Genomic DNA, 15,596 nt, shown 5'->3' on the forward strand with positions numbered 1-15,596 from the left:
GCTGTCAGCTTCAGTAAAGTAAGTGCATAGGCTGTCAAGTGAGGGATAGGGAGGCTGCTTTACCTCTGCTATGCTGTTACAGGTGATCAGGCTTACTGAACTGCAAACAACAGTCAGTGTCTACCTTAGTTTGTTGGTGTAATAGCTGAAGCTTCCACAGAGCAGAAAATGCAGTGATAAATCAGATCCTACAGAGAAGAAGATATTTATTTTTCTAACCAGGTAGGGCATTTATAAATAGGAAAAAAAGTAAAGTAGAAATATGATGTTTGGCTTTTTCCTTTTAGAAGAAGCATGGCATCACTTTCTAGTATGCAAATGAACAGACTAATTAAGTGAAAACCAACCTAAGGCAACAGAGACTGATTCTATTGGCATATATCTTGACCAGTCGAAGCTGGAGTGGAGCTGGCAAGAAGGACCATTGCTCTTAGGGAAGAGAAAAATTGATTTCTAGAATAAATGGGAGAGCCCATGTAAATGAAATAATATAGTTTGACAGGGGGAGAATTAGTAGTAAAGAATCAGAAGGGCATTACAGGGCAATCTTTGAAAGGTCCTGTATAAATCATCACCAAGGCTCATTTCTCATCTCTAAGGGTGGCCAGTGTCAGATGCTTCAGAGGGAGATGTGACAGTCTCATTGAAGGGACACGTGCCATTACCTGAGCATGTTGCCATATCTTTGGAATTTTTTGACAGTGTATGAGTTGTATAAGCAAAGGAGCCATTCTCAAGTCTGGGGTCCAAATTGCTTGATTTGTTTGGCAAGTATGTCTTCAAGGCTGGCTGCTTTCCTGATCTTCAGTGCGTTAGTACCAACATTCAGTTTTGTCACTGAGAAGGGTCTTGTAAAACCCAGGTTTTGCCAACCACAGTTTTGAGTATCCACGTTTAATATTCTGTATACCATTTTTGCCTACCACAGTATACAATTTTGAATAACCACAATTATTCAAAGGAGTGGGAGGAAGGGAAAGGGCCGGGAGTAGGAGGGAAGGGCTGCAGCTGCGAGGCATGGCCACAGGGAGCAGAGGCTGAGCCCAGCTGCAGCCTGCCCATACCCTGTACAAAGATTGGGGGCCCACGTGCCCCCCCCGCTTGGCTCCCCGGTACCGTACCGCACCGCATCTGGAGGAGCCACCAGACTCCAACTGCCCCACAACCTGGCCCAGCTGTATTCACAGTGCATTGGGCCTTGGCCAGGCTGGGTCATGGGGCAATTGGAGCCCAGCAGCACCTTCAGAGCCAGCGTGGTGCCGGGGAGCAAAGGAGGGGGCACCTGGGCCCCCAATATTTGCACAGGGCAGAGGCAGGCCGCTGCAGGGCTCAGCTTCTGTTTTCCACATCCGTTCTTTGCTGTTGCCTTGTTGCCAGAGCTATCCTACCCATGATGGGAGGGAACAGCAGGCCCACTTGCCACTGTGCCTCACTTCCCTTCCCCGCGACCCAGCGTGGCAGGGAGCAGAGAAGCCGCACGGGGATCTCCTCACCTGCCACTGCTCACCCTGCACTGCCCGGCGGTGCTCCTCCTGCGCACAGTGGCCCTCCCCCTCCCCTGGATGAGCCACCCACTGCCCTGTCCTGCTCCCCGCTGGGGCCCTGCAGCCCCTGGCCCCCCCCAAGCACCACCCAGCTGGGCAGCAGTCCCCCAGCTCCCTCCCTACAGGGGCCTCAATCCCCTTGTACCCTCACTTACTCGCTTGTCCAGGGGTGTGGGTGGGTAGTTCCTGCTGCCACCGGGCTCAGATGGTCCCACGACCTGGCCTGGCCAGGGCCCCATTCAAGTCCCTATCCCCATTTTTCCCATAACCCTCTGATTTTACCAACCACAGTTTTGCCAACTGCAGGAACTTCCAGGAACCTAACCCCTGTGGTTGACAAGGGAAACCTATATTATTGTCATATCAGTTGACTCAATCTGGGTCTGCCCAGATTTCCTGTGGTCTTCTGTGATGGCTAGCATGAGCTTCTCACTTGTAGCAATGGTGTTTGTGGGAAAAGAGTCTAGTTCATACTGTCGTCTGTAGTTTCTGTTTGGGTCAGTGGTTTGTGGAGTGAGGCTTGGGTCGTAATTCTTGCAGCAGCCCCATGAGATGTTCTACCTTGCAGATTTCTGTGCAGCTTTTATGAATTGGTTATAGTTCTTAGGCAATGCTTTGATGGTTTTGACTGTCATGAAAGTAATCTGAAAAGCCTTTGCAGTTTGCCTTTTTAAGGTTAAAGCGTCAGCAAAATGGCACTGTTTATAGGTGTTACTGTGGCTTTGATCTGAATGCCACTTGGTTGATGTTGGGAATGTGGAATGGGGTCTAATACTATTTTATTACTTAGCCCAGCAGTGGTGTTGCTGGTGAATATAAACGGTCTGGGTTATATCCTTGTTTCCAGCGGCTGCTATTGAATGATTTAGATAGCTTTGGGTCATGAATCAAACTCAGCTAGTATGCATCTGACCAAGCTTCTACTGCTTCATCATCTTTATTGGTCTCATTGTAGCCCCACTGGGGCTCATTTTGTAGCCCCACTGGGGGTCATTGTAGCCGTTGAGTGCTGTGGCTGTTAAAGTCATCAATGATCACCCATGGTTTATTCCCAGTGATCCCTAGTGTATGTGTAAAGATGAAACCCATGTTAGGTGGTTTGGAGACTGAAGTGATTGTGATTCTGTTGAGTTTGATCCTTCATTGTTGTTGTCCTCAGTCTTTGCTGTAGAAATTTTGACCATTCCAGTTTTAGCAAATATGGCACTTCCAAATTGCTTGTGCGGTGTTTCAATCACCATAGTCATTCCAAGTATTGAAGGATGATTATTATGAGGCCATCTGTCTCTCTCATGTGAGCATGAGACATTGCACTGGACTTTCTTACATAGATTTACAAGCAGTTCTTTTTTCACCATTGAAAACCCTTCAAGATTTGTCAGTGCTGGCCCTAAGGAGAGCTGATGTCTACTTTGGTCACAAGGCATTATGACTGGTTACAGTTGGTCAATTTGTAGGGTCAAAATCATGTTTTGGAGTGTTAGCAAACTTCACAGGTGTTACCAGATATTACCTGATAGGGGGTTGCAATGTGAATGCTTCTACTATGGCCCCTGCTTCTGCTATTTTTTTTTTTTTTAAATAACAGCAATTCACTGATATTCAATTAAAATTCACGATGTTAGGCAGGAACAATACTGGATTAGGTGAAATTTGAGTCTCTAGGACTACTCAAATTTTGAGTTCTCATCATAAAAAGGAAGAGACATTATATGCTACGGTGGAAAAACATGTTGGTAGGTCAATGCAGTAGAACTCACCAGTGAAGTTTTCCTGTAAATGCAATACAGGCAGCTTCCCCATGTTTTTTGTCCATAATATGTAAGGTATAATTAAAAATTAGCCTTCAGCTGCAATGAACTGGCAGCAATGATAAATCAGTGTTTTGTTTCCATTTTATTGGCAATTAATTTTTTTTTTTAAATCCTGTTCCTGACCTGTGTGGTAAATCTGCTATTTCTGCTGCTACCATCTTCTTTATTGCACAGTGCAGCCAAAGACAGAAATCCTGTTTATGTGCCAGGACTTTATTCAAGTCAGGCAACACCTGGTGGAAACCACTGCAGGTCTAGACCTTCTAAACAAAGCTCTGGGAGCCACACCTGGTGCTGGACATGAACAGGAGTCTCAGGATCTATTTTGGGTTTTCATTTGAAACATTTGAGAACTGAGGCTACATTCTGGTTTAGAAAGCATAGAAATCTCTTTGCTTCTTTCTCCCAGGTGATTCTGTTATCTGATAGATCAGGGAAGAACTAGAGGGTATTTGAGGTACCATAGGCGCAGACTTTTATTTTTGCGAGGGTGGGCCTAAGATGATGGACACGTGGACAATTTTACACATTTCGGATGACAGCCTTCTTCCTGAGGGGGGCCAGGGCCCTGAGGCCCCTACATACTCAGCTCCTCTGTGAGGTACTGCTGCAAATAAAAGCAATATTCTGAGAACCACAGAGTAGGAAGTGTGGGTAAATATTGCTCTTTTAATTGCAAGTCACTATAAGTTGCAGTTATTTAATCTTTTATTTATGGAGCTCAGAATACTTGATTGATGGGAAACTGAATCCCAAAGAGCTTTAGTGGCATGTTGCAGGTTAGCTGGAGCCTTATGGCAGAGACAGAAACAGAAACCTCGGGTCTCTACATATTTTGTGTGTGCATGCACATGCACATGCATGTGTGTGTGCATGCATATATAAACATAACTGATATAGCAGTTGATTTTCTAGGCAACATACCATCTAGCCCATGACCCTGGAAATGCTATCTGGCTTAGGTGTTTCCTTGCTGATATGTCTACGTATAGATTTTATTACTGGATGTCCTTGGAGGTGTAAAGTAAGTTAATAAGGATTTTCTAGTGAGTCTTAAATACACTCATATAAAAGTAAGGTGTGATGTGCTGTATCAGTCTATCAAAATGAAAAGAATTCAGAATTACCACTGCTGGCTCAAGAGCATTAACTCAAGGTTTGAAGGACACATACTGATAGAGTCCTGACTTACACAGATGATCAGAAATGCCTGCAGTATATTTAGTGGTGTAAAGTGTGGCAATTTTCCAGGCTGTCTCTTGATTTCATCTCATCCTTCTTTGTAATTAATCAATCTCTGAAACCATAATAAAAGTGTCTTAACTAGCCACTTTTATGGGGACCGCCCAGGAGTCTTGTAGCACAAGACAAGTAACACAACCTTGTTTATCAGTGTTAAATTATCTTCTTGTAAATAAATCACCTGGAAAAATTGGTTAGACTTCACATTTAATTTCTGATGATTTATTCTGCTATTCATAATTGAACAGAATCCCCTGTGGTTCAGTGGTAGATTCCTTGTTTGCCACACAGGAGGCTTGGGTTCAATTCCTGGACGCTTATACAAATAGAGCCATGGGGACACCAAACATCTGGACCTAGTCTGGCCCTTGGATTCTGTCTCAGTGGCTTAAAGGAGGAATGGAAGGTCTGGGCAGCCTCTACTCCTCCAAAAATCTCCTGCCTAGGCATATGCATTGAAGGTCTGGATGACCTCTCATGCATATACCATGAGCTGGAAGGTTCAACAGTTGTCAAACAAACATAATTGAACATGCTGGCTAGGGACAGACATTACACACAAAATGGTTTAAGTGATCGGAAACTGGTTTAAATCTGTAACAGAACAGATGTTCAGTGCACATAAACCAGTTTGAAAATGGCTGAAACTGGTTTGAGATAAATCTGGTTGAATGTAGTATCAGACTTAACTGATTTGGGTCAAACTAGTTTATGCAATGTCTGTCTCAGATCCCTTCCTGTTTTAACTTAAACCAGAGTCCCCCTGGGCTGGGCTTCCTGCTCCAGAGCCAGGCTGGCTTCACCTCTCTGCCTGGCTTCTCCTCGCCCACCCGCCCCCCTCCTTTCCCCACTCCCTGCTCAAGCAGGGTTTCCCACCCCCTCTCCTCTCCCACAGTATGGACCATAGCCAGCATGTGGTATGCTGGCTAATGCTGAGAGATGTCTGTGTAAGGCAGACAGAACAAAGACAGACAGGACAGTGTCCACTTAGGGCTTTTTGGAGCTAATCAACAGGCCAGCTGGTAATGTCCCTCTGTTCCTTCCTTGGAAAAAGTTGTTTAAGAAGAGCATGAATTAATGAGAGAGGCTTTTGTTTTCTTGATAGGGTGCTAAATACTGTGTTATCAACTCTCTGCTGTCTCCTTCACTGGTCAGGAGCAGCGAGGATGTGGGGGGAACCCCTCCCTAATCAGAGTGTACTGCTGGAGGCTGGCCACACTCCCCCCTCAGCTCAGCACTGTGGAAGGGAAGGCTGCTCTAGCACCCCCTGGCTTCTAGCCTGAGACACTGCAGTCACGTGCCTGCATTTTCTCAGTCCAGAGGGAATGTCTGTGTAATTACAAGCTGGTTCAGCCTAGTCAGGTTAAACTAACCTGCAAAAATTGAATCAATTCAGGATTAGGCTTTTTGAATGTCTGTCCCTAGCTGCTCTGAACAAATTTCAGCCTCTGGCCTGTTCTAGGTCATGTTGGCTGTTTGGGAGTAGATGATTTGTCACCTAAAATGTAATATTGTTTCTGCTTCCTGACTGATGAACTGAAAGCCTTTAAACAGCATAATAGTCAATTAGTTTTAAACAAATATGTTCATATCAGAATGCCTTCTTTGCATGCAACTGTGGCCATTTGTGCTAAAAGCAGTCATCCTGCTAGCAACCAGAGAACAAAATCCCTTTCATATTACTGTGGATGTTGTGGGTAGTAAATAAAAAAAAGATCTGTACATAGAAGAACTGAACTGTTGCACATGGAATAAACACATGTTCATTAAGCAAGAGAGAGAAAGGGAAAGTGTGGATGAGAATGACTCTATTGATACTCTAGTATGTAAGAAGTACTTAGTATCTAGTGATCAGGGCACTCAGATAGGATGGAAAGACTTATCTTCCAGTCACTAGTTAATTTAATATTTAGTTATTTTATATGAAATACAACAACTTCAACAGAGAAGAAAGAGTTGCACCTCCAAATGCATTATAGCCTGGAATCTGGCATTATAGCATTATAGCCTGGCATATTCACTTCATTCCCAAGTAATGTATCAATATAGGAATAATCTCAAAAGTCCTAGAATAATGGAGGCATACACCACAGTGCAGGCAACTTGTTCTTATCCTTAAGTTAGGTAAGAGGTGTTGTTCGAAATAGATCAGATATTTTAGAACTTTGCAGTGATGCTACCTAGTAGTGAATGTAAGAGCTAGAATATGTCACTAATATTCACATGGGGGTTAATCAAGATTAAAGAATGAATGATCCTTAAAAGGTCTAGGGAAATGTAACAGAAATGCAGATTTTTTTTAGGTAGAACATGCAAAAAAAACCATAATACATTATTTCCTATTCTAGAACTAAATTGTTTCTGATTGCATATTGAGACAAAATATTTTCCCTTGAGAAGCTGGCTTTGACTAAATTAAATGTATCCACTCAATTGTGCTGAAGGCATTTTGGTATTTGGCACGTTTGAAACAACAGTTTGTTAGCTGCTTAGGAAAAAAGTCAATAACCAAAAAATACTGAAGTATCAAATCAGTACCTTCACTCCTCAAAATGAAAAAGTATTATGTCTATTAACATGAGTTTCTTCTCCATATTTCCACATCCACAATAAGAATTTAACCATATGTGTGAGTTTGAAGGGTTCAGAATTATAGACTCATAAAAATAGGGATGGAAGGGACAGACCATGTCTGTGTCACAAGGCAGAATCAGCAGCTGTACTATTTTTGACAGATACTCCTCACCAGCTCCTAACAATCTCCAATGATGGAGCTTCAACAGCTTCTCTAAATCAGTGGTACTCAACCTTTTGGCTCCATGGGTCAAATGAGTGGTGTGCAGCCAGAATGTGGGCCATATCCTGTGCAGGTTCAGTATGTGGTATTGAGCCTTGTGCTGCCTCAACCTGGCCCCATGCTATCCAGCTGGTGGGGTTCCATATAGGTCCAGAAATTTGGCAGCAGGAGAGTGGCAATTAGCTGCTACTGCTCCCCCTCTGCCAAATTTTGGACCTGTGGGGAGCCCTGCAGGCCAGATAATATGGCATTATGGGCCAGATCTAGCCTGTGGGCCAGGGGTTGAGCATCTCTGGTCTTGATAAACAGTTTCATTGTTGAACTCTCCTTACAGTTAGAAAGTTTTTCCTACTGTCTTACTTAAATTTCCCTTGTCTACAACTTAAGACTACTATTTCTTGTCCTATGTTTCATAGTTATGGTAAATAGTTAATAACCTTCCTCTTTGCAATAAACTTTTACGTATCCTAAGACTGTTATCGTGTCCCCACACGGCCATCTTTTCTATAGGCCAGACAAACCCAGTTATTTCAAATTTTACACACACATCGTGTTTTCTAGACCTCTGATCATTTTTGCTGCTCTGCTCTGAAGTCGCTCAAGTGGCTCCACATCTTTTTTTAACTAGGGTATCCAAAACAGTATTCCATCTGAGGCCTTATCATCGGGAATACAATGTTCAATGTTGTGTAGAGTTTATGAGCTCATTCTTAGAGGCACAGAGCTTATCTAGTGAGCAGTATGACCTATAAAGTATAAAATACCTGGAAGCAGATTCTGACGCTTAAAAGGCTGGACCAATGGACAGGGAAGTGTGGGAGGGATTCACATTTCCTTGCACCAGAGGCATAAATAAACAATTTTGGCACCTTGGGCAAAGATGCTGCTGAGCACTGGAGAGCAGGGGCCAGGGGGATGCTGAGTCTATACTACACCCTGGCTGCTGGTTTCATTGCATGGGCTTCCACTGTGTGAGCTCCTCACAGTCCACTATTCTGTGGCCCCTTTTAAACTGGCACCAGAACTGATGCCCCATTGCCCGCCCCTGGTTTCATGGCTGCCTTACACAGTGCAGTACCCCTCCCCCCATACTATATGCATGTTCACAATACTCGCCTGAGACTTTTTCTTTGACAAAACTTGGAGCAGTAACTACTATCCTTGTAATCATGCAGAGAAGGGCCATGATGTTGTAATGTGTTTCTTTCATGTACCAATGCTGAAGGTCTCCAACCAGTAAATGAAGGATAGAAGGGACAAGGGTGGCAGAGTTAAGTTGACTACAGGAGCTTTCAGCTTTTATTTCCATTTCTATTAACATCTTCTATTGTATTTTTAATAATGTTTCATCTGTCACAATGGAATGAGGTTTTTGTCTGGACATGGGTGTAGACACGCATGGTTTTTTGTAGGGGAGCAGGTCACTTCAGCTTCTCTTTTAGCTTGGAAGCTTTGCTGCTTTTGGGAAATTTGATTGCCACATGATGTGCAGGGGATGATGTTACGTGTCAGATTCAGCAGGGTGTTGAATACCTGAGCTCCCTGCTCAAATATAAAGTTACTGAGAAAGGGCTCAGAGTGTGCCACGGTGAAAACGCCACAAGCCTCACCACACTTAGGAAGAGCTTCTCAGTTGCAGGAAGGAGGTTGGGTACCAGCTGTTAAGCAAAAAAAAAAAAAATCCCTCCACAAGTGGAAAACTGTGACCTATAGGAAAGTATGTGAAGCACGTCTGGTCTCTGAAGACTACAGATGAGCTGACAATATCAACACTGGAAACAGATGCTAAATTAATTGGACTAAGTTTGGCAGAAAGCCCTAGTCAAAGCAGCAGTCCTGACATGAAGACAAATCAATACAAAACATATTAGACTTCAAATCAATTTGAGTCAAAATGGCAGTAGCTCTTACCACTGCAGCATAGAGCTTGCTACAAGTACCCACCCAGATCCCTCTCCCTAGCCACAGTAAGAGGATTTGTTTCCTTATTATTAAACCTCTGACTGACATCATCATCTATCAGGGCCAAAAATGGGGAGCTGAGTTTAAGCTGTTCCTTGCCAGTGGTGTCTGAGTGTACTGAAGAGCCACTGATCTTAGTTCTTGCTGCCTTCAGAAGCGATGACATGAGTTGTGACCCCTTGCTAAAGAGTCTTAAGGTAGTATTGATAGATCCTGAAGAAATTTTATCTAGTACTGCAGTGGTCTCCAACCTTTTTAAGTATGAGATCACTTTTTTAATTAAAGGGCAACTCAGGATTTACTGCGTGCCCCCCCCGACAGGTCAGTCTGTGGGGAGGAAAGGGGCAGGGGGGGCAGATTGAGGCCCCTGTGGTGAGAGAGGGAGTGGGGCAGGGGTAAGTGGGGCCCCAGCCAGGCTGGGTGGTGGGAGCATTGGCGCCCAGCTGGCTCGTCCAGGCATGCGGGGGGTACATGCCCCCCCAACCTGTGTGTAGGACGGTGGTGGCTGCCGCTGTGCACTGGGCTTTGCGCCCTGAAACCAGCTGCAGCTGCCCTGGGAGTGGTGCGACACCACGTGCGTCCTGCCACTGGGCTGGCAGGGGACATCAGCGCAGTGGTGGGATGCATGTGGCGTCGCACTGCTGCCAGAGCAGCTGCAGAGAGGCTCGAGGTCCAAAGCCCAGCACGCAGTGACAGCCACCTCTGCCCTGCACACAGATCGGGGGCGGAGGAGGCATGTGCCCCATGGGCCTCTGCTGGGGTGCGCACAGTGGCGGGAACCCCTTCTTGTGCCTGGACAAGTCACCCAGGCTCCGATCCTCCCACTAGCCAGCCTGGCTGGGCCCCCACTCACCTGGCGGCAGGGGACATGGCAGGGTGCGGAGGGGGTGTTGTCCCACTCACCTGGTGCCGCCCTGGAGGCAGGGAGCATGGCTCAGCCCAGCGGTGGGACACGTGGCATCACACCACTCCCAGAGCAACTGCAGCTCTGTATCTCAGTTTGGGGGGGGGGGGGGGGGGGGCGGTGTATTTCAGGGGGGGGGGGGGGGGGGTTGAGCATGTGTGTGCATGCACTTAGCACCCCCCGAAAGAGACCTACTGTCAGAGGCTCTGCGATCGACTGGCTGGTGACTACTGTAGTGTTGGAAGCCAGATCAGCAGCAAGCATAGAGTCCATCTCTAACATTGTGGGTTAGGGAGACCTTTAACAAAAAGGTGCTTAAAAAAACCTTCCCCCAGTCTACAAACTAAGGACCTGATCTATACCAATGTCAGTGCAATATCTCTGGGACTGAGCCCTAAAAGAATGCAATACCTAGTTTCAGGGCCTGTGATTTTTTTTTCATAGCCACAGGCATTTACTGCACTTTGCCTGTTGTTCTAACACTGGTTTAAAGTTTATTTTTACAGTTAGAAATCTGTTTTGGTCAATATGCAGCAAAATATAAGGCAGAATAAAAGAAAAGTCTAGACAGTAACATAGTGAAATAACATTTTGGACCAAATTGTCTGGGCCCAAATAACACTCAGGTACAAATGTAGTTTTTATTGTCTCCCCCCCCCCCCCCCCCAAATGCACATCTTCTTAGTTTTAGTGCTAATACCTGGGCACAAATACTTTCTTCCTTAGATAGTCCAGATAATGGGAACTTATGGCTGTGATTAAAGGAAGAGCAGAGATTCATGTTATGATTTTGATTGAATAATTTATTCCAGTCCCACAGGCTGGTGGAGGGTGCTCCGTAGCACAGTCCAAAGTAAACAACAGAACAAAATTTTCACCTGGTGCATAGAGAAAACAATTAGTTTCTGTATCAGTCACATCCTGGGTGCTCTGATCTCATGTTTAGAGAGTCCAACATTGCCCCAGAAAGAAAAAGAAAGAAATCCCAATAGCAAACCTTTAATTGTGTACATCTCTGTCACTGCTGCAGTTCTAACAGCTCCTCTTTAAACTTCTCCGTGTGGCTACAGTACACAAACATTCATATTAATTCAGATCTTTTAGTACCATTTTAATTTTTGTTTTAAGCAATTTCTTCAGGGGGAAAAAAGAAGCTACTACCACAAGTTGAGAGAATAGTTAACCATGTTAGCCTTAAGTCGGGCAAAAGATGGACTAGAGATGCCTCTTACAGACTAATTGAATCAAAGATGCGTAAGTTTTTGTGAACAAGAGCTCACTCCATCAGATGCTAAGCTTATGTAACAAAAACATTATGCAACTCTGATTCAGCTAGTCTGGGACTGTCCAACTTCTAAATGTCGGGGAGCTGAATGCTCCATGAGTCCTATCATTGGAGGCTGCATACTGTGGTGGCTGCAGTAGCAAGGACCACAGGCTCCCCCAGCTGCACCCTGCATGCATGTACAAGGAGGCACTCCCCTACCCCACTACCACGTGCTTGGGCGGGCAGTTTCCCACATGTAAGGGTGGGTGTCGTCTCACCCCACAGTAGGTGAGAGCGGGCAGGCAGGTGGGTGGGTGTTGGAGCTTCCCCACTGTGCTGCACTACCAGCTGCACTGCACACAGGCAGGCAGGTACTTTCTCAGCCTGCTGCACAGTGTGCAAAGGGGCAGGAACCCTGCAGGCTCCCCTGTGGTGCCGCTCCACCCAAGATCTGAGTTGTTGGCTTCCCTGACATCACAGGCTGTGCTGCACCCTGCCACCCTGCCCCCTGGGGCTGGGTGAAAGAGTGGACATCAGGGGAAGGAGGAGGAGCCCTGAGACCTTGGCTGTTGCTGCTACTGGAAGAATAGAGGCAACAGTGAATAGGAGTCTTGCAGGTTGCATGTGGCCAATGGGCCATCAGTTGGACAGCCAGTTGGAGTTAGTCTGAGGTGCATTTCTTTCCTGCCTTCAGTGGATGCAGTTCTAGTCTCCCTAGCCCTTTTCCACAGTTTACAAACCCATAGCAACAATTTATTTCACTTGAGATATTAGAGTTTGACTTGAGCTTTTGTGTTGTGCATATGCATTCTAACAAAATGCATGGTATACGGCAGTGCCTCCCAGGCATTAACACCTTTATAACAGGAGTTGAAGCAGAAAAAAGAGTTTGCAAAAGTGACTGCAGTGACACTTGCTAGCAGGCAATACTTCAGTACATAGACTTGCCTTCCCACTGCACACCATATATTCAGTCCACTTGGTTTCTGCACAAGGGCAGGATGAGATATTTTAATTGTACAAATGGCACAATGCATAATTAACTGGGGGGGGCGGGAATCAGTATTGCATTTCATTTGGAACAGCTGTGCTTTGAGGCATTAGCTCATATTTTTGGCACATGATCAGCTCAGTGAAGAGTTAGTAGGAGAGACCTGAGAACAGTGTGCTGTGTGCCCCTGCAAACCTCAGTCATGCAGTTTTGCTTCCTTGAGCAGAAATGTACGGATCTGCAGCTGTACCACACACAGCTCTTTGAATGAGGTGATGCTCGTCCAGAACATATTGCCACTGACTCCTTACAGTTCACTTCAGGGTGGTATGGAAACTGAATACTAATGTTCTTCTATATCATGAGTCCCGTTTTCTACAGTTGTAAGCTCATAAAATAAAATAAAATTGAATTAAATTGAATTGAATTTTAAAAAATAGAGGGCAGCCTCTGCATAGGACAAACCAGAGGTCAGTATAATCCTGCAGTCTATATCCAACAGTGGCCAACACCAGAAGATTCCAAAGAAGGTGCTAGAATTGTTGCAATGGCTGATAATGAAATAACCTTGAGATCTGCTAACTGACAAGTCACTTGTATGTGTATCAGGTGTATCTGTTGCTATTACTCTTTCTTTCTTTCTCCCTCACCCTCTCCCCTTCTACTGACTGTTTTAGGCCATTTTTATGTCTCTATGTCTATTCACTGCAGAAGGGGTATTATTTGCTTAAGGAAAATTAAGGTTTGTTGAGCACCATGTCAGATCTTTCCAAAATATGGAAGATATGAGTAGAAAGGTGAAATCTCTGAGAACCAGGACACAGGCTCAACCAAACAAAATGTGGATGTTAGAAGACAAGGAAATGCCCAGTTAAGGCAATGCACCTTCCCCCTTCCCAACAACCACCTGATGTCTACCCATTCTATCTTTGCCCTAAGAGATTCCCTCAAGGAGATCAGGGTTTATAACCCAGATACGTTGTTCTTGGCAGACCCAAATCCTCAGACTGACCATGACCTCCCCATTTGATGATAGGTGAACTGTATTGATAAAGTGATAGCAGATAAGAATAATGCAAACAATTCTATATTTACCAGTTCCAGGGTTCACAGAGTCAAGGTACATCTGGCCAGTACATGAGCTTCACTCTGAGGCTCTCTTGAATGTCAAATGTCAGCAGGCTGAAGGTTGGAGGCCAAGGCCTACTTCTGCCCCATCGGGGTGGGTGAGATGGGCTGGTTGTATGTCCTCTGTCCATGGTGGCCTTGGGTTCCCCTCTAGAGGACCCTTTACTGCTCTGAAATCCCTCCTTCTGTATCTTTTCTCTCTTCTCTTCGGATGACTTTTCTTCTCTGGGTATCACTGATTGGTCTTTCTGTGGTCATCATTCTAGCCATTTTCTGTCCTGTCAGCGTATTTCTTTGTTTCACAAACCCATCACATGCATACATGCTAATTTGGGCTTTCCTAGTTTCTTCTAATTTGGTCCATCTACCAAAACTGGAAATCCCAAGGGCTCTGCACTTGGGCACTGAGATCTTGCACCAATGCTGCAGAGTCCCTTATCTCATGCTTTAAACTCCTGCCTACAGAAAATGTGGGTGACAGTCACAAAGTTGCCAGCTCTTGCAAATATATTGCCAGTAAGAGTATTTTGCAGAAGTATTCTTCATAATACAAAAAGCACAAGGAGGATATAAATTTTATGAAGCTCATTCCTTGCCCAGTGGGAAGGTATCTGATATCCTTCATTTGATTCTTCCAAAGCAGTGAGCAGGGCCTACATAGGGGAGAAAGTAACTTTTGTCTTATTATGGGAAACACATCACACATGAAGTGGTGCAGTAAGTGGCAAAACCTTGGCAGTAAGTGGCAAAAAAGAGCATGTGAAGAGAGGTAAGACCACTTAGTGTGTGCAAATGGCTCTAACATGTGGCTCACAGGGGGTGGGGTCATAGGCTGCCCCATTGTGGGGGGTCCGCAGCATAGGACTGCCATTGCAGCATAGGCTATCGGGCTGGTAGGTATAGGCAGGGAGAAAGGTTCAGGGCTAGCAGGAATTTGCCAGAGAGAGCCTGGAAGGGGCTGGGGAGTGGTGATGACTATGTATATAGACTATATTCTATATTTATATATGGTTTGCTCATTTTTAATATTCTCTGACTGGGTTTATTTAGATTTCTTCATTCTAGCAAACTTTTGAAACTTCCTTGGACTAGGCCCCTAATGGACTTGTAAGGTGTTGGGCTTTATGCCTCTGTGGGTGCATCTACATGTGCATTAATGTGCCTTCTGTAACGCACATTAAATTTAGTACCGCCAATATGACGTACTAAACTAATGCGCATTAGGCTGTCCTAATGTGCAGTAGTGCATTTGCACGGTTTTTAAGTGACACTTAATGTGCGGTATTTCTAGAAGGGTGTAGGTTGTAGCTGTGTTGGTCTAAGGACATAGGCAGACAAGGTTCTTTGGGTGAATCTGATATCTTTTATTAGACCAACTTAAATAGTTGGAAAAAAAAAATTTAAGCAAGCTTTCAGGTTCAAAAACCTTCGTCAGGCTAAGGAAGTTTCTGCAGTTTGTGTGCTCTTCCTGGATGGAATGAAAAGTAAAGAAGCCAGAGGCTGGGCTGGTATGCATGCAAGATAGGCAGTCAGTGAAGATGTAGATTTCTTACCTCCTTCCCACACCATCATAAAGTGCTGCTTGCCACCATCCTGTTTTCTTTTTATCTTGGTTTATGGTCTTCTGACAAAACTCCTTTGATGTTACAGTTTGCCTAAGACCTTTAGCACAAATATCTATCATGAAACTACATTAATTAGTTACATCAATTACTTCTACTAACATGTTTAAGATGAAGTTAATGATATGCTTGGATGATCTAATTTAAGGCCTTCTTTTCTGATGTCTTCTTTCAGGCCTTGTGCTCTGTTTAATCTGATACATTGCAGCGAGGCTTATTAATCACTTTCTTTCCTTTCCTGACCAGGCTAATGTCATAGATTCATAGATGTTAGGGTCAGAAGGGACCTCAATAGATCATCGAGTCCGACCCCCTGCATAGGCAG

Source organism: Alligator sinensis, unplaced genomic scaffold, assembly GCF_000455745.1.
Source record: "Alligator sinensis unplaced genomic scaffold, ASM45574v1 scaffold29_1, whole genome shotgun sequence".
Taxonomy (NCBI): Eukaryota; Metazoa; Chordata; order Crocodylia; family Alligatoridae; genus Alligator; species Alligator sinensis.